This window comes from Halichoerus grypus, chromosome 7, assembly GCF_964656455.1.
Source record: "Halichoerus grypus chromosome 7, mHalGry1.hap1.1, whole genome shotgun sequence".
Classification (NCBI taxonomy): domain Eukaryota; kingdom Metazoa; phylum Chordata; class Mammalia; order Carnivora; family Phocidae; genus Halichoerus; species Halichoerus grypus.
The window spans coordinates 115,224,191-115,241,313 of record NC_135718.1 but is presented as its reverse complement, the minus strand read 5'-3'; the positions used below and the strand labels follow the sequence as shown (position 1 = coordinate 115,241,313).

General features: G+C 35.7%; 1 protein-coding gene across 3 annotated transcripts in view; it reads right to left on the bottom strand.

Annotated features, from left to right (window-relative positions):
- The window catches only part of ACBD6 (acyl-CoA binding domain containing 6), a 214,957-nt gene that overhangs the window by 145,494 nt on the left and 52,340 nt on the right, over positions 1 to 17,123 (bottom strand). The gene's annotated exons all lie outside the window — the stretch shown is intronic.

Genomic DNA, 17,123 nt, shown 5'->3' with positions numbered 1-17,123 from the left:
TCATGAGACAATCAAAGTTTCTGTTGGTGTCATTCACTGAAACTCCCCCTGCTTGTGTTCCCTCTCTCGCTGTGTCTCTCTCTGTCAAATGAATAAAAAATCTTAAAAAAAAATAAATAAAATGAAAAAAGTCTTTTATATTTACTCTTTTACCTAAAGAAGTTCCTTTAATATTTATTATAGTGCAGATCAGTCACACTCTTAATGTGAGTGAAATAGGCAATTTAGAAGAAATACCTGTGATCTGCTGGCAATTATTTGCTGTGAAAACACAAACTAGTAATTCAGAGTTACATGTATTTTGGAAAGGGATGAATACAGTTCTTTTTCTTTCTTATTTAATTAATAGCCTTTATTTTTTATTTATTTTTTAAATATTTTATTTATTTATTTGACAGAGAGAGAGAGAGAGCAAGAGAGGGGACACAAGCAGGGGGAATGGGAGACGGAGAAGCAGGCTTCCGGTTGAGCAGGGAGCCCGACGCGGGGCTCAATCCCAGGACCCTGGGATCATGACCTGAGCTGAAGGCAGATGCTTAACGACTGAGCCACCCAGGCGACCCTAATAGCCTTTATTTTTTAGAGCAGTTTCAGTTTATAGAAAACTGAGTGGAAAGTGCAGAAAGTTCCCATATGCTTACCTCCCCCAAATTTTCCCCTATTATTAACATCTTGCATTACTGTGGTTACTGTGGTACACGTTATTAACTGAAGTCCATAGTTTATAGTAGGATTCACTCTTTGTGTTGTATATGCGTTTTGACAAATGTATAATAACACGTATCCGCCATTACAGTATCATTTAGAATAGTTTCACTGCCCTAAAAATCTGGTACTTCACCTATTCATCCCTCACTCCCACTGATGCCCTGGCAAATACTGATCTTTCCACAGTCTCCATAGTCTTATCTTTTCCAGAGTATCATATAGTTGAATCATACAGTAGATAACCTTTCAGATTGGTTTTTTTCACTTAGCAATACGTATGTAAGGTTCCTCCATGTCTTTTCTTGGTTTGATAGCTCATTTCTTTTTTAAATTTTTAATTGTTATAAACACACACACACACACACACACACACACACTTTACCACTGTAACCATATTTAAGTATATTGTTCAGTAGTGTTAATTATATTCAACCTCCCCTGGCTCAAAACAAAAGATTTTTCTCCAATCTTCATCATAAGAGCATGGTGGGGCTCTGGGAGGCAAAACAAATAGAAATAGGGGGCTCTCCTAAGACTGGGCCCCCAGGAGCTTTTAACTCTCAAGCCTGTCCACTCGGCCTCCAGCAATTCATCTACTACCATTTAAGCCAGTTTATGGCTCAAGCAGCTTCTGCTTCCAGTAAGCTGACCTCAGGTGTGATTCTCTGTATTCACCTGTCTATCCAGTTTGAGAAGTGGTAGTTTCCCTACAACCTCAAATCTCGGAAGGATCTAAGAATAGTTCTTGATTTTCAGTTTGGTCGGATTTTTGTTACTGTTGAGGACAGGAGTGATGACTTCCATGTTCTTTTTATTTAGAGCTAAAACTGGAAGTTTGATTATCTTTTAAAGATAGTTTAAAATGAAAAAAGTCGGGGCGCCTGGGCAGCTCAGTCGTTAAGCATCTGCCTTCGGCTCAGATCATGATCCCAGGGTCCTGGGATCGAGCCCCGCATCCGGCTCCCTGCTCAGCGGGAAGCCTGCTTCTCCCTCTCCCACTCCCTCTGCTTGTGTTCCCTCTCTCGCTGTGTCTCTCTCTGTCAAATGAATAAAAATTCTTAAAAAAACAAATAAATAAAATGAAAAAAGTCTTTTTTATTTACCTATATATATTTAGCACTTCCAGTTTCTCTTCACTCTTTTATGTAGGTCCAAATTTCCATCTGATATATTTTTCCTTTTACCTAAAGAAGTTCCTTTAATATTTATTATAGTGCAGATCAGTCAGCAATAAATTATCTCTGCTTTTATTTGTGTGGAAGTGTTTATTTTACCCTCACTTTTTTTTGTATTAACATTAGATTCACATAACAAAATTAACCATTTTAAAGTGTACAAGTGAGTGGCATTTAGTACATTCACAATGTTGTACAACTACTACCTCTGTTTAGTCTCCATTTTCATCATCCCAAAAGAAAATCTTTTTTTTTTTTTTTAATATTTTATTTGACAGAAACACAGCGAGAGAGGGAACACAAGTAGGGGAGAGGGAGAAGCAGGCTTCCCGCCGAGCAGGGAGCCTCCTCATGTGGGGCTCGCCGGGATCATGACCTGGGCCGAAGGCAGACGCTTAATGACTGAGCCACCCGGGCGCTCCCCAAAAGAAAATCTTAAACCCAATGCAGTCACTCCACTGTTCCTTCTCCCCGCAACCCTGGCAACCACCAATCTGTTTTCAGTTTCCATGGATTCACCCATTCTGGATATTTCATACAAGTGGAATTATTCATTATGTGAACTTTGGTGTCTGGCTTCCTTCATTTAGCATATTTTTGAGGTTCATCTACATTTTAGCGAATATCATTCATGTATCATGCACTTCATTCCTTTTTATGGTTGAGTAATATTCTACTGTATCTAAATAACCTTTGTTTACCCATTCTCTAGTTGATGGGTATCTGGATTTTGTGTACCTTTTGGCTATTATATTGCTTTCAACATCTGTGTGACAGATAGTTGAGTTCCTGTTTCCACTTCTTTTGGGTACATACCCAAGAACAGAATTGCTGGGTCATATGGTAATTCTATGTTTAACTTTTTGAGAAACTATCAAAACTATTTTCCACAGCAGCTGCACTATTTTACATTCCCACTAGCAATGTAAGATGTTTCCAATATCTCCACATAGTTGCCAACACGTTATTATCTGTCTTTTAACTACGGTCATCTTAGTATATGTGAAGCAGTAATCTCGTTGTTTTGATGTGCATTTCCCTAATAACTAATTTCATGTGATTGTGGGCTCTTCTTTTTGGAGAAATGTCTATTCAAGTCCTTTGCCCATTTATTAGTTATCTTTTTTGTTGAGTTGTAAGTTATTTATGTATTCTGGATACTAGATCTTTATCAGATATATGATTTGCAATTATTTTCTCCCATTCTGTAGGATATCTTTTCAGGTTGTTGAGTACTTCTGCAGCAGTAAAGTTCTAAATATTGATCAAGTTCTACTTATCTATTTTTTCTTTGGTTGTGTTTTTGCTGTCATATCTAAGAACCCATGGGCAAATCCAAAATCATGAAGATATATCCCTATGTTTACTTTAAAGAGTTTTAATAATAACTCATTATTTAGATCATTGATCCCTTTTGAGTTAATTTTTGTATATAGTGTGAGAAAGGGAACCTTCATGCTTTTGCATGTGGATATCCAGTTGCCTCAGGCATCATTTGTTTAAGAGATTATTCCTTCTCCATTGAATGGTCTTGGAATCCTTATTGAAAATCAACTGATCATAAATATGAGGGTTTATTTATACACTCAATTCTATTCCACTGCTCCCTATGTTTATCCTTATGCCAATACCACACTGTTTTAATTACTGTAGCTTTGTAGCAAGTTTTGAAATTCAAGTGTGAATTCTCCAATTCTGTTCTTTTTCAATACTATTTTGTTCATTTGGAGCTCTCTGCAATTGCATATGAATTTCAGAATCAGCTCTTTCATTTCTGCAAAAATGGAAGTTAGAATTTTGATAAAGACTACACTGATTCTGTTGGTCACTTTGGGTAGTACTGCCATCTTAACACTATAATATCTTACAAGCTATGAACATGGGATACCTCTCCATTTATGCAGGTCTTTGCTAATTTGTTTCAGCAACGGTTTTCGGTTTTCAGTGTAAAATCTTTCCCCTCCTTGGTTAAAATTATTCCCAGGTATTTATTCTTTTGGATGCTATTATAAATGGAATTGTTTCCTTAGTTTCTATTTTGGCGTGTTCATTGCTGGTGTATGTCGCTCTTGTATCTTGCAACTTTGCTGAATTTGTCTATTAACTCCAGCAGGTTTTTTGTGAATTCCTTAAATTTTCTATATATAGAATCATGTTGTCTGTCAACAGAAATAATGTTCCTTTTTCCTTTCCAATTTGGATGCTACTCACTTCTTTTTCTTGTCTAATTGCCCTGGCTAGAATTTACAGTACAATGTTGAGTAGCAGTGTTAACAACAAACATCCTTATCTTATTCCTCATCTGAAGAAGAAAGTTTTTTGTCTTTTACCATTGAATGTAATGTTACCTATGGGTTTTTATTAATGCCCATTATCATGATAAGTAAATTTCACCTTCATTTTTGAAAGCTATTTTAACTGGTATAGAATTAAAATTTGATAAGATTTTTTCCTTTTGATGTTGTCCCTATTGGCTTCAGACTTCTGAAAAAGTCTACTGTAGTTCTTACCTTTGTTCCTCTGTATCATGTTTTTTGGCCTGGATACTTTACTATTTTCTTTTTTTCCCTGGTTTTCAACAATTTGATTACAATATGTCTTGGTATGGTTTTCTTTATGTTTATGCTGCTTAGGATTCATTGAACCTCTTGGATCTATGAATTTATGGCAGTGATTTTCAATTAGGGGAGATGTTTTCTGCCTCCCATCCTTGCTCGAAGATATCTGGCAACTGTCTGGGGCAATTTTTGCTAGTCTCAAGTGGGTGGTCCAATTGGCATCTAGTGAGGAGAGTCCAGAGATGCTGCTAGACATCTTACAATGCACAGGACAGCCCTCTACAACAAAGAATTACCCAGCCCTAAATGTCAATGGTGCAAAGGCTGAAAAACTTTGGTTTATAGTTTTCATCAAATGTTTAAAATTTCAGCCAACATTTATTAATTTTTTTCTATCTTTTCCTCTGTCTCTTGCTTTTTTTTCTCTTCTTTCTGGGACTCCAATTATATACATGCTACATTGTTTGATATTTTCCCACAGTTCACTGGAGCTCTGTTCATTTTTTATTCAGTCGTTTTATGCTCTGTGCTTCATTTTTATTAGGCTCACTTGCTACATCTTCAAGTTCACTGATCTTTTCTTATATAATGTCTGATCTGCTATTAATCCCATTCAGTATATTTTTCATTTTAGATATTATTTTCCTTCATCTCTAGAAGTTCCATTTGGGTCTTTCTGAATCTTCCATTTCTCTCTCCATTATGTTCATATGTTTTCCTCGACTTTTTTTTTTTTTTGGTCAGAAGACACTATTCTTTAAAAATTTTTTTTAAAAAGATTTTTATTTATTTATTTGACAGAGAGAGAGCACAAGCAGGGGGAGCAGCAGGCAGAGGGAGAGAGAGAAGCAGGCTTCCTGCTGAGCAGGGAGCCTGATGCGGGACTCAATCCTAGGACTCCGGGATCATCACCTGAGCCTAAGGCAGACGCTTAACCGACTGAACCACCCAGGCGCCCCTATCCTCGACTTTCCTGAATATACAGAATATATTTATAATAGCTGTTTCATCTCTATCATTTCTGCATCTACTTTCATTGACAGGTTTTCCTCCTGGTTATGGGTCATATTTTGCTGCTATCTTTGCCTGCTTGAAAGACTTTTACTGTAAGGCAGACACTGTGAATTTTACTATAGTTTGCTTGATTTTGTATTAAGTTATGTTAGACTTTGTTTTGGCATGAATTCAGTTATGTGGAATCAATCTGATCCTTTCAAGACTCACTTTTAAAGTTCTGTTAAGGCAGGGGCAGAGCAGCCTTTAATCTAGAGCTTCATTTAGCCTCACTGCTAAAGTGAAATCCTTCTGAGGTCTCTACAATATTATGTTCCATATACTACATTTTCTTCCCACTCTGACTAGTAGGAAATGAAATATTCTCAGTCCTATGTCAACTCCAGGATTGTTTGGCCTACTGCTTTTTTGTATTTCTTTCCTCAGCTTGTTAGTTTCCTCTCTCACATAGAGAGATTAGTATTCAGACAAAGGGATCCCTCTGCACATCTTTGGAACTCTCTCTCTTTCTGTGCAAGAAGTTGCTCCCTAGTAGTCAGCTTCCATTTTCCAGCTCAAATTAGTGAAAGAGCCAGACTCTTTTGGGTCCCTCTTCCCTGCACTGTAGCCTGGAAATTATTTCCAGGCCATAAGCTGAGGCAATTATAGGGCTTATTTTGTTTCCCTTCTTTACTAGTTGTATACTACTTTTAATATGTCTGAAAAATCACTATTTTTCATCCATTGTGTCCGGTTTTCTTCCAGTTTTAGGCAAAATGATAAATCTCACCCCCATTACTCCACAATGCCCTGGAGAAGTCCCACAAACATTAATTTAAAAACTAGCATAATATGGGGTGCCTGGGTGGCTCAGTCGTTAGGCGTCTGCCTTCGGCTCAAGTCATGATCCCAGGGTCCTGGGATCGAGCCCCGCATCGGGCTCCCTGCTCGGCGGGAGGCCTGCTTCTCCCTCTCCCACTCCCCCTGCTTGTGTTCCCTCTCTCGCTGTGTGTGTCTCTCTCTGTCAAATGAATAAAATCTTTAAAAAAAAAAAAAAAAAAACTAGCATAATATTCCATGCATAATTTACTTAACCGTTATCTGATAGTTGTCTAGGTTATTTTCATTTTTTCACTCATAAACAAAGACGATGAATATCTTTGTATATAAAGCATACTATAGTTTTAATTAAAATCTTTAGGAAAAAAATGACTCCATAATCTAATTATAGTATATTTAAAGTATATTTCTTCTTCCTGGGATTAATTTCTCTTTCTGAAGCTTTGTGCATGGTAGAATGCTGGTAACAACCTTTTTGGTGGGGGAGGGGAGAGATTATATCTTAAGGAGAAATAATACTTAAAAATAATCTGCCATTATCAGATTGAATTCAGAATAAAGCTGCCAAAAACGCATTAGTTTTGCTCTCCATCTACAAGAAGGGGTAAACTTTGGCTACCTTACCCTCCTACTTCCACTCCAATAAGTGTTTCTCATAGAGGCTTAAGAAGTTTATTTCATTTCTCTCTACTCAAAATCCATTAAGTTATTTTTATGTTACATCAGCAGTTAAAGAAAAGACTCCAATTTGGCAGCCAATAAGATAAAATTTGCCAATTCTTACATTGCCTCAGACTATATTATTTGAGACAGTGAAATGCTCCTTCACTCAAAGGGGAAAGATTAAGTTGTTGGCTGAATCTTTATCACTTGATTCAGATTCCACCTTACTCAGTTGCACCGTCAAGATTTAAAACCTTGTGAAGCATTCTTTTCCAGCTGAAAAATAACTATTCCAAAGATCATCAGGCTAATATAGGCAAGGAGGGAGTTCCTTGCTTCCATGTGCTACCTTTTATTGGTTTGTTTGCTTAATTTGTTTATAGGTCTAGCTGTAGAAATTTGGGTAAATTAACCTCTCTGCCCCAGTTTCCTTATTTGTAAAAATAGGAATATTGTTACCCATCCTATATGGGTGTTTCAAAGTATAAAATATGTATGTAAAACAGAACAGGGCCCAGCCCAAAGAGGATACTATGTAAGTGTTAGCTAATATAATTATTAGCCAAAATACAGCCATTTCTCCAAAGCAAAAGTGCCTCAGTAATACAGATAACAAGATGCTTTGATGTGGGGACTTATAATACTGAACCATGAGTCTTTATCTAAGACACTTAAACTTCAGAATCTCCTGCTAAAGCAACCAACCCCAAAACCAAACAAATAAGAAATTTAACATAACTCTTGTATTTAAGAAAAAAGAAAATAAAAATAAGACTTAAAGAGTGTCTTCCATGTGCTCTGCACTTTATATATATTATCCAATTCCAACTTCAAAACAACTCTAGAAAGTTGTCATTTTTACTGCATTTCACGGTAAGACATAGATTATAAGAAGTACCATTATTTTCTGTAATGCTAAGAAAGAAAAAACACAATTAAATATAACACACCATCAATTTTAAGACACATCCAGAATTTTTTAAAAATCTCAAGAACTTAATAACTGTCTGCCTTATATTTGATGAAATGTATCTCCATTTTACAGGTTAGAAAGCTGGAGATAAGAGAAATGAAGTATCCAGTGCCACAGAGTAAGTGGCAAAATCAAGATTTAAACCAAGATCTTCTGATGTCCAAAGCCTGTGCTCTGTTAAACTATGCTACTTCTCCAAGCTACTTTAGAAACCATTATTACATATTGACAATATTCTGAATTAAAATTTTGTTCATTTTCTTAAGTATAATTTAAAAATATTTAAGTACTTAGTTCAAAAGGAAACTTTAAGATTAAACATATAACTTTGAATTTTTTGAGGCTGATTTATGATAAATTATGCACAATTTAATCAATTACACAGACTAATACTACAGTCCTTAAAAAAGAATACTTTCCTAATAATCCTTCACAAATATTTCACTGTAGTTTTTTTCCTGAAACATGAATATTCATTTCCACATACAAAAGTAAGAATATTAATCTCATCTCAGCTATTATCTGTCATGAGTGTTAAAAACAACAACAACAACAAAAACCTAGGGGCTCCTGGGTGGCTCAGTCAGTTGAGCATACAACTCTCGATTTCAATTCAGGTCATGGTCTCCGAGTGGTAAGACGGAGCCCTGCATCAGGCTCCAAACTCAGCGCTGAGTCTGCTTGTCCCTCTCCCTCCCCCTGCTTGTACTCTCTCTCTCTCTCAGTTAAATAAATAAATAAAATCTTAAAAAAAAAAAAAACCTACCATGAAAATGCTATTTATAACAGTACTACTCCTAAAATTTCCCAAGAGGGGTTTCCAGGGTGGTGCAGTTGGTTAAGTGTCTGACTCTTGGTTTTGGCTCAGGTCATGATCTCAGGGTGGTGAGATCAAGCCCTGTGTTGGGCTCTACGCTCAGCATGGAGTCTGCTGGAGATTCTCTCTCCTTCTCCCTCTGCCCCTCCCAATAGTGCTCATGCTGTCTCTCTCTAAAATAACAAGTAAATCTCTTCTTAAAATAAATTAATTACTTAAAAAATTTTCACAAGAAAGATAAACTCCATAAATCTATGTATTTTAACCTTAGTTTCTCTTAAAACTACAAACAGCATAGTAAAAAGAATCAACTCCTAAACCCTTAACTACAATGGACATTTAATATGGATGTCAATTATCTAGAAATATTACATAAATGCTTAAACTACAATTGGAAAATAATTTTTAGATCAAAGAAAAAGCAGAAATATGTGCAAGTAGGTATTTTATCCAAACCTCCAAATTTCAGCATTCCCTACTATTTTTTGCATATATACTATATATACAATAGCTTAAAAAGTGATGCAGATTTTTAAAATATAAAAAAAAAACTTAAAAATACACTTTTTTAACCAAGTATTTTTTATCACCAAAATATATGAGATAATTTTTCCAGATAATTAATATGGTCAATAGACCTCTTAGAGAATCCTTATAAATCACCAATTAAATTTCATCACTGTATAGCAAAACAAAAAATAAGTTCTTCTTTTACCACTCTGTAATATAATTTAAGAATAAATATATTAATTTTGTAGGATTGGTAGAATTCAACCACAATCCTTTCTGTTACTCATCTTTACTTGAAATTAATGTTCTTGAATTTTTAAGACTGAAATGTGGATTGGGATAGATTTTGGGGTCTATACCTCCCTTTTCTGTTATTTTCATAAAGTATTTAAAAATCTGGCCCTTGAGATACTTTCAAGATTGCTTGGCTCTGGTCCCCTTTCCCCCTTTTATCTGTTTTTTTCCTTTTGTCTTTATTATCATTGTCCTGCTTGGTTGTGATTAAATTACCAGTAGATTCCTCTCAGTGTAAGGTTTTATACTGGAAGGGAAATTTGGCTGGTTAATTTTGGAACAGAGCCCAGACAGCTCTAAAGAACCTTGCCATGAACCCTTTAAACTCAGACATGAAGTGTGGAAAATCCTCTAAACTACCTGTTGGCAAAAAAGTAAAATAAACTACCTGTTGGCAATTTTAGGATCATGCCATTCTCAGGTCAGACTCCCTATTGCTTCCTCCTATGGAGATCCCAATGCTACAGTAATCGTGATGGTTTGTTCCAATTTTATCTAATCAATGAGTTTTTACAGAGATATTGCTTAAGAGCTTTTGGTTATGCTATCCTGGTTATTCTGTTAAAGAAGCATTCAGGAATATTCAAAAACTATGCTACAGCCACTGCCATCTTCCCAGGATTCGAATAACCAGAGTGATTTTTGATGGAATGCATGACTGGGATACACAAACAGATTACTAGTGCTAAACTAGGTGTATTTCCCTTTTTTTAAAGTTTAAACTGCGTATATTTCTATCCCATTCTCTTTTCCATTACTTTTGCCTCCATTCAACCAACTATCTTAATAGGATGAATGGATGATTTCATGAAAGAGAGGTACAGAGATTGATAAGGCAAAACCAGTTTATTTTATTTATTTTTAAGTAAACTCTACCCCCAATGTGGGACTCGAACTCATGACCCCAAGATGAAGAGTCAGATGCTCTACTAACTGAGCCAGCTAGGCACCCCAAGGCAAGACCAGTTTAGTGAACATCTGTTATTTGTGGCTTACCAAAGTCTTTTGAACACTATCTCAACATTTTAGTAACTTTCCATATTGTGGAAATCAACTTTCCAAAGCAGAATCCTCAAAACCTCATTTCTCAAGACTACCTTGTAGCAACCATATGCAGGCCTATGACCTAGTTTGCATCACTCAGATGCACAAACAAGCCAGCTGGATATAAAATGGAGCTACAGGTCAGTGACCTGCCGCAAACCATACTTTTTGATTCACAGCTCAAAATCTAGTTGATACGATCCCATCAACAAAAGTAGTGTGTTTGATACAAGCAGAATTCAAGTAATTAAATCAACTTATCATATTAATTCATATTTTAATTTTAAGTACACAGGAGAAAATAAATGTCATCAGGAAATTCACAAGCAGAAATCAATGTTACCTTATGGATGGATAGCTCCCGTGAAATACGGCATCTATCGTTTTGTGATTGCTACTTTTAAAATACATATTTATGAACTCATCAGATGTGCAAACTTATGGACTGAATATGTAAACATCAGAAGTATTTGAGTTTGATGTTTGCTATCGGCTTTTATAAATACCCTTTATCAGATTAAGAAAGTTCCCTTCTGGGGTGCCTGGGTGGCTCAGCTGGTTAAGCGGCTGCCTTCGGCTCGGGTCGTGATCCCAGGGTCCTGGGATCAAGCCCCACATTGGGGTCCCTGCTCAGCGGGGAGCCTGCTTCTCCATCTCCCTCTGCCTGCTGCTCTGCCTACTTCTGCTTTCTATCTCTCTGTCAAATAAGTAAATAAAATCTTTAAAAAAAAAAAAGAAAGAAAGAAAGAAAGCTCCCTTCTATTAACAGCTATTAATGGTTTTTATCCTGAATGGGTATTAAATTTTGTTGAATCTCTTTTTCCCTCTGTCAAGATGATCGTATGATTTTTTCCTTTTTTCTGCTAACATGACAAATTACACTGCTTTTCAAAAATTAAACCACTCTTACATTCCTAGAATTAACTCTACTTCATCATGATGTCTTATTCTTTTTATTTGTTGCTGGATTTGATTTGCTAATATATTTTTTAAAAAAATTTTTCACCCATGTTAATGTGAATAATTGATCTGTATTGTTCCTTTTTTGTATCATTCTCGCCAGGCTTAAGTATCAAGGTTATTCTGGTCTTAAAAAATGAAATGAGAAGTGTTTTCCCTTTTTCTATTTCCCAGATAAGTTTGTGTAAGATTGGCAGTATTTCTTCCTTAAACAATTGAAAGAATGTACTAGTGAAGCTATCTGAGCCAGAGATTTTCTTTGCAGTAAGTTCTTTAAGAGTCACTTTCCTTAACAATATTTGTCCTTCCATTCCATGAGCATAGAATGTTTTTCCATTTCTTAATAGATATGGAACTATTCAGATGTTCCATTTCTTTAGTCAGCTTTGGTAAGTTAGTGGTTTATTTGGGGTGTTTTAAAAAATTTGTCCATTTTTCCTAAATAATCAATTCATTTGCCTAAAGTTGTTCATAAGATCTACTTATTAATTTTTTGATTCCTTAACATATGTGGTGGTGTCCCTTCTGCATTCCTGACATTGACCATTTGTCTTTTTTCTCTTCTTTCTTGATCATTCTTACTAGGGTTTTATTAATCTTTTCAAAGAACCAACTCTTGGCTTTGCTGATTTTTCTCCAGTACATATCTGTTTTCTATTTTATTGGCTTTTCCACTTATCTTTCTATTTTGTAAAATTTGATTTTTTGTTCTTTCTGTAGCTTCTTGAAATGCAAACTTAAGGGGCGCCTGGGTGGCTCAGTCATTAAGCGTCTGCCTTCGGCTCAGGTCATGGTCCCAGGGTCCTGGGATTGAGCCCTGCATTGGGCTTCCTGCTCCGTGGGAAGCCTGCTTCTCCCTCTCCTGCTCCCACTCTCTCTGCTTGTGTTCTCTCTCTCGCTGTGTCTCTCTCTGTCAAATAAATAAATAAAATCTTTAAAAAAAAAAAAAAGAAATGCATACTTAAAGCATTATGTTCTCCTGGGAATTACAATTCATTCAAAGAAACTTATTGAGGATAAATATCCAGAAATATTCTTAACTTTTAGTGGATTCTCTGGCTTCCCACTTGGAAAAAAAAAAAAAGGAGAAATGTGTTCTTGTTTTATCAAAGAGCAAACTGATGAATGGAAAGAAAAGCCTCAAAATAAAAATTTCCTTGGCCTCTATAAGGCCCTTCCTTTTATTTAGATATAAGCTAAACGCAGACAAATAGGTAGAACTGCAATACCTGGAAAAAAAAAAAAAAAAGAACTGCAATACCTGGGGCACAGAAAGATTGATAAAGAAGCACTTCCAGAAGCATTTACCCAGAGAGTATGTATTTTAGATCATCTAGAATAATCAAAAAGCATCTTAAGTAACTGTCTTTGGTCCTATTATATTGCAGAATAACTTCAAGGAGGAATGAGCAGGAATCTTTTCTACCAGTTATCTAAGTACTTCACTACCTTACCAATTTAAAGTCCTTATTCAAATATTGCCCTTCTCCATACATCTTACCCTTACCACCCTATTTAGAACTATAACCCAATGCTCTCTCTATATTATACTCCAATCCCTCTTGTCTTCCTGTGTAGAATTTAAGCCCCACAAGGATAAAGGTTTTTGTCTATTTTTTTTTTACTGATGTATCCTAGGAACTTAGAACAGTGCCCAGTATACAGAAGGCACTTAATAAATATTTGTTGAATATATGAATAAATGGATAAGAAAAATAAGGCACAGCTTCAAATAAGGTGGATTTTTTACATGAGAGTAAATTTTAGTTATATATTAATTTTAGAATGAGACATATAATGTTGAAATACTACTCTGCCACTTAATGTAACTTCAGGAAAAATTATTAACTTTCCTAAGTTTCAGGGGTTTTTCTTCCAGAAAATGCAAATAATAGTGTTTGTTTTATAGGGTTGTGCTGAGAACTAAATAAAATATCTGAAGTAGGGTGCCTGGGTGGCTCAGTTGGTTGGGCATCCAACCCTTGATTTTGGTTCAGGTCATGGTCCCAGGGTCATGGCATCAAGTCCTACGACAGGCTCCGGGCTTAGCATGGAGTCTGCTTGAGATTCTCTCTCTCTCCCTCTTCTCTGCCCCTCCCCCTGCTCACATGCACTCTCTCCCTCTCTCTCTAAATAAATAAAATCTTTTTTAAAAAGTTTTTTAAATAAAAATAAAATATCTAAAGCATTTAGCATAATTCATGGCACACAGAAAGAGCTCAGTAAATATAGCTAATTATTATTTTTATTACTAATGAGTGTCTTAACCATGTATAAATGGATCAATATCAATCTCTAGTTAAGTTTCTATGGGCAAAGTTAGTCTTTGACCCTATCTTATATACCACCTTCATCAACAGTTGACTCAAGATACAAAAAAGCATGCTAATCAAATTTCCTGATGACAGGATCAATGAAAAAGACGTCATAAATAGACGACACACTCATGATCCGAAAAAAATCCTAATGTTGGAATAATATAATGAATCAAATAAATGTAATTTAATATGAGGACACATAAAGTACTGAACATAGTACACAACAGACAATGCATAACAGAATCTGTAAAAAAGACTTGGGATTGTAGTTCTCTGAAAGTGTAAAAAAAAGTAACATTTTAATGTGGCTGCCAAAAAGTTAAAGAAATTTTAAGCTACATCACAGAAGTACAGAACTCAAATGAGAGAAAAGTTCTATTCTACAGTGGTCACACTATGTCTCAAATAGCCTGTTCAATTCCAAAAGCCATACTGTAAGAGGTGCTAAGAAACCGAAACTTGTTCAAACCAGAATGATTGGGATGGTGGTGGGGCTTGATGGCTATGAGGATGGAGAACAATTTTAGAAATTACGGATACCTAGCCTGAAGAAGAGGAAACTTAAAAGCTGTCTTAAAACAATAAAGGTTTCTTGTGTAGATGAAGAATTGGGACTTGGGCTTAGAAGGCTAAAAATAGAACATATGAGAAAACAACAATAATAAAAATAAAACAGTGAAGTAGATTTTGACCTAATATAGAAAGAAGCTTCTAATAACCAGAGTAAAAAATTGGGTTAACTTCACAAATTGTATATTTCCATCACTAGGAGTCTTCCAACAGAAGCTAAAAGTCTATGTTGGAATAACTTGGAGACAGAAAATTAGTCTAGACAACCACTAAAGTTCTAAATACAAGATTACAGCCCTACAAGAAATGATTTTTAAAAAAGACATATAAATGGCCAATAAGCACAAGAAAAAATGCTTAACATCATTACATACCAGGGAAATGTAAATCAAAACCACAATAAGATGCAACTTCATACCCATTAGGATGACTATAATCAGAAAATCAGAAAATAACAAGTGTTGGCAAAGATGAAGAGAAATCAGAACCCTCATACACTGTTGATGGGAATGCATCATGGAAAATAGTCTGGCAGTTCCTCAAAAAGTTAAAAATAGAGTTACTATTTGACCCAGCAATTCCACTCTTAGGCATATACCCTTGAGAAGTGAAGATATATGTCCACACAAAACCTTGCACACCACTGTTCTTAGCAGCAGCATTTGTAATAGCCAAAAGGTGGAACAAATGTCCACCAATGCCCATCAAAGGATGAATGGATACACAAATGTCCATCAATGGATGTCCACCAATGGATGAATGTCCATCAGTGGATGAATGGATACACAAATTTCCACCAACGGATGTCCACCAATGGCTGAATGTCCATCAATGGATATATGGATACACAAAATGTGGTATATCCATACAACAGAACATTATTTGGCAATAAAATGGGGAGACTGAAATTGACAGCTAAAGGGTTATTTCAAAACCTCAAAAAGAAACTCCATACTCTTTAGCTATCAGTTTCAATCTCTTCATTTCCCCCAGCCCCAAGCAACCACTAATCTGTGTCTCGATAAATTTGTCTATTCTGGACACTTCAAATAGATGGAGTCATAACATATGTGGTCTTTTGTGAATGGCTTCTTTCATTTAGCATAGTTTAGCATGGAAAAACAAGGATTCTTCCAAATTGTAGCACATTATCAGTACTGCATTCTTTTTTACAGCCAAATAATATTCTGTTGTATGGATATACCACATTTTGTGTATCTGCTCATCTATTAATGGACATTTGGGTTTTTAGCATGTTCATACCTGACTGGTAATGGCTATACAACTTTATGAACATACTAAAAACCACTGAATTGATCACTTCAAATGGATGAACTGTATAGTGTGTGAATTATGGTGCCTCAATAAAAAAAAAAAAAAGTACCCAAAAGAGCATAAAGTTTTGAAATAGTAGGTGAAGGGATAAACAATCTATATCCTAACTAGCCTACAAGCTCATCACATTAATTATCACAATGATTAGTAAACATAATGATAACCCTGGGAGGTAAGGAAAGTGATAAAATGTGTTTAGTAAACTATGATTACAGAAGCTAGGAAACTTATAATCACATGAAAAGAATCTTCACCTGAAAATAAAAAAGCTTAGCTATTTAAAAGAATACATTTAGTCAGCTGAAAAATTCACTCGTGTAGGATAGTTCATTCCCCAGATCTACAATCAAGGAGGCAATGTCTAATCTAGAACTACTACATTATGATCTTGTCCTACTGCTACAATCACAAAATCAAATAATTCTAGATTATGTAGGGATTTAGCTAGTATATACACTGTTAAAAAAAAAAAAAAAGTAATACCAGCTTAGAATTACATTTCCTGAACTGTGGCCAACACGGTACTAATCCATAAAGGAAATGTATTCATAATTAATTCTTCAGAAATATAATTACACTCAATGAACCTTCAAATCTTCTTTTGTTATTCTCTTATTATTGTCAGACTTACTCAAGTCAAAATAAAAAATTTTTAAAAAGAAGGTAATTTTATAGTTCTAAAATTTCAAAGTAGACAGGTTTATAAGCAAAATCTTCAAAAAGTTTCAGAAACTCTGTTCTCATTTTCTAACTCTGTATCAAGGCACGGCCCGACTGCCCCAGGGGAAGAAACCTGGGCAGACAGTAATTGTAGCTGACAGCAGCAATTACATGCAAGGCTGGAGATTAGAAGACCACTAATGTGTGTGCAGTAATTGCTCTGGTATTTTCTGTTACTACTGAGGGTCAACTCCCAAAGAAAATTCATGGCAAACTTCACCTTGGCTACATTTGGTCCAGGAATTCCACCCTAAGAAAGCACATGAAGAGTATGAATACACTGGTTATAGGCACAGCAGGCGTGCAGAACATTCCTTTGATAAGAACCTGATAAAGCATGAAATAGGAACTAACACGCAATTCTAAAAGATATTTCTACCTATATCTTTTTTTTTTTTTTTTTAAAGATTTTGTTTATTTATTTGACAGAGAGAGACACAGGGAGAGAGGGAACACAAGCAGGGGGAGTGGGAGAGGGAGAAGCAGGCTTCCCGCGGAGCAGGGAGCCCGATGTGGGGCTCGATCCCAGGACGCTGGGATCATGACCTGAGCTGAAGGCAGACGTTTAACGACTGAGCCACCCAGGCGCCCCAAGATATTTCTACCTATATCTTTACCAGAAAAACACATACAGTGAATATGACT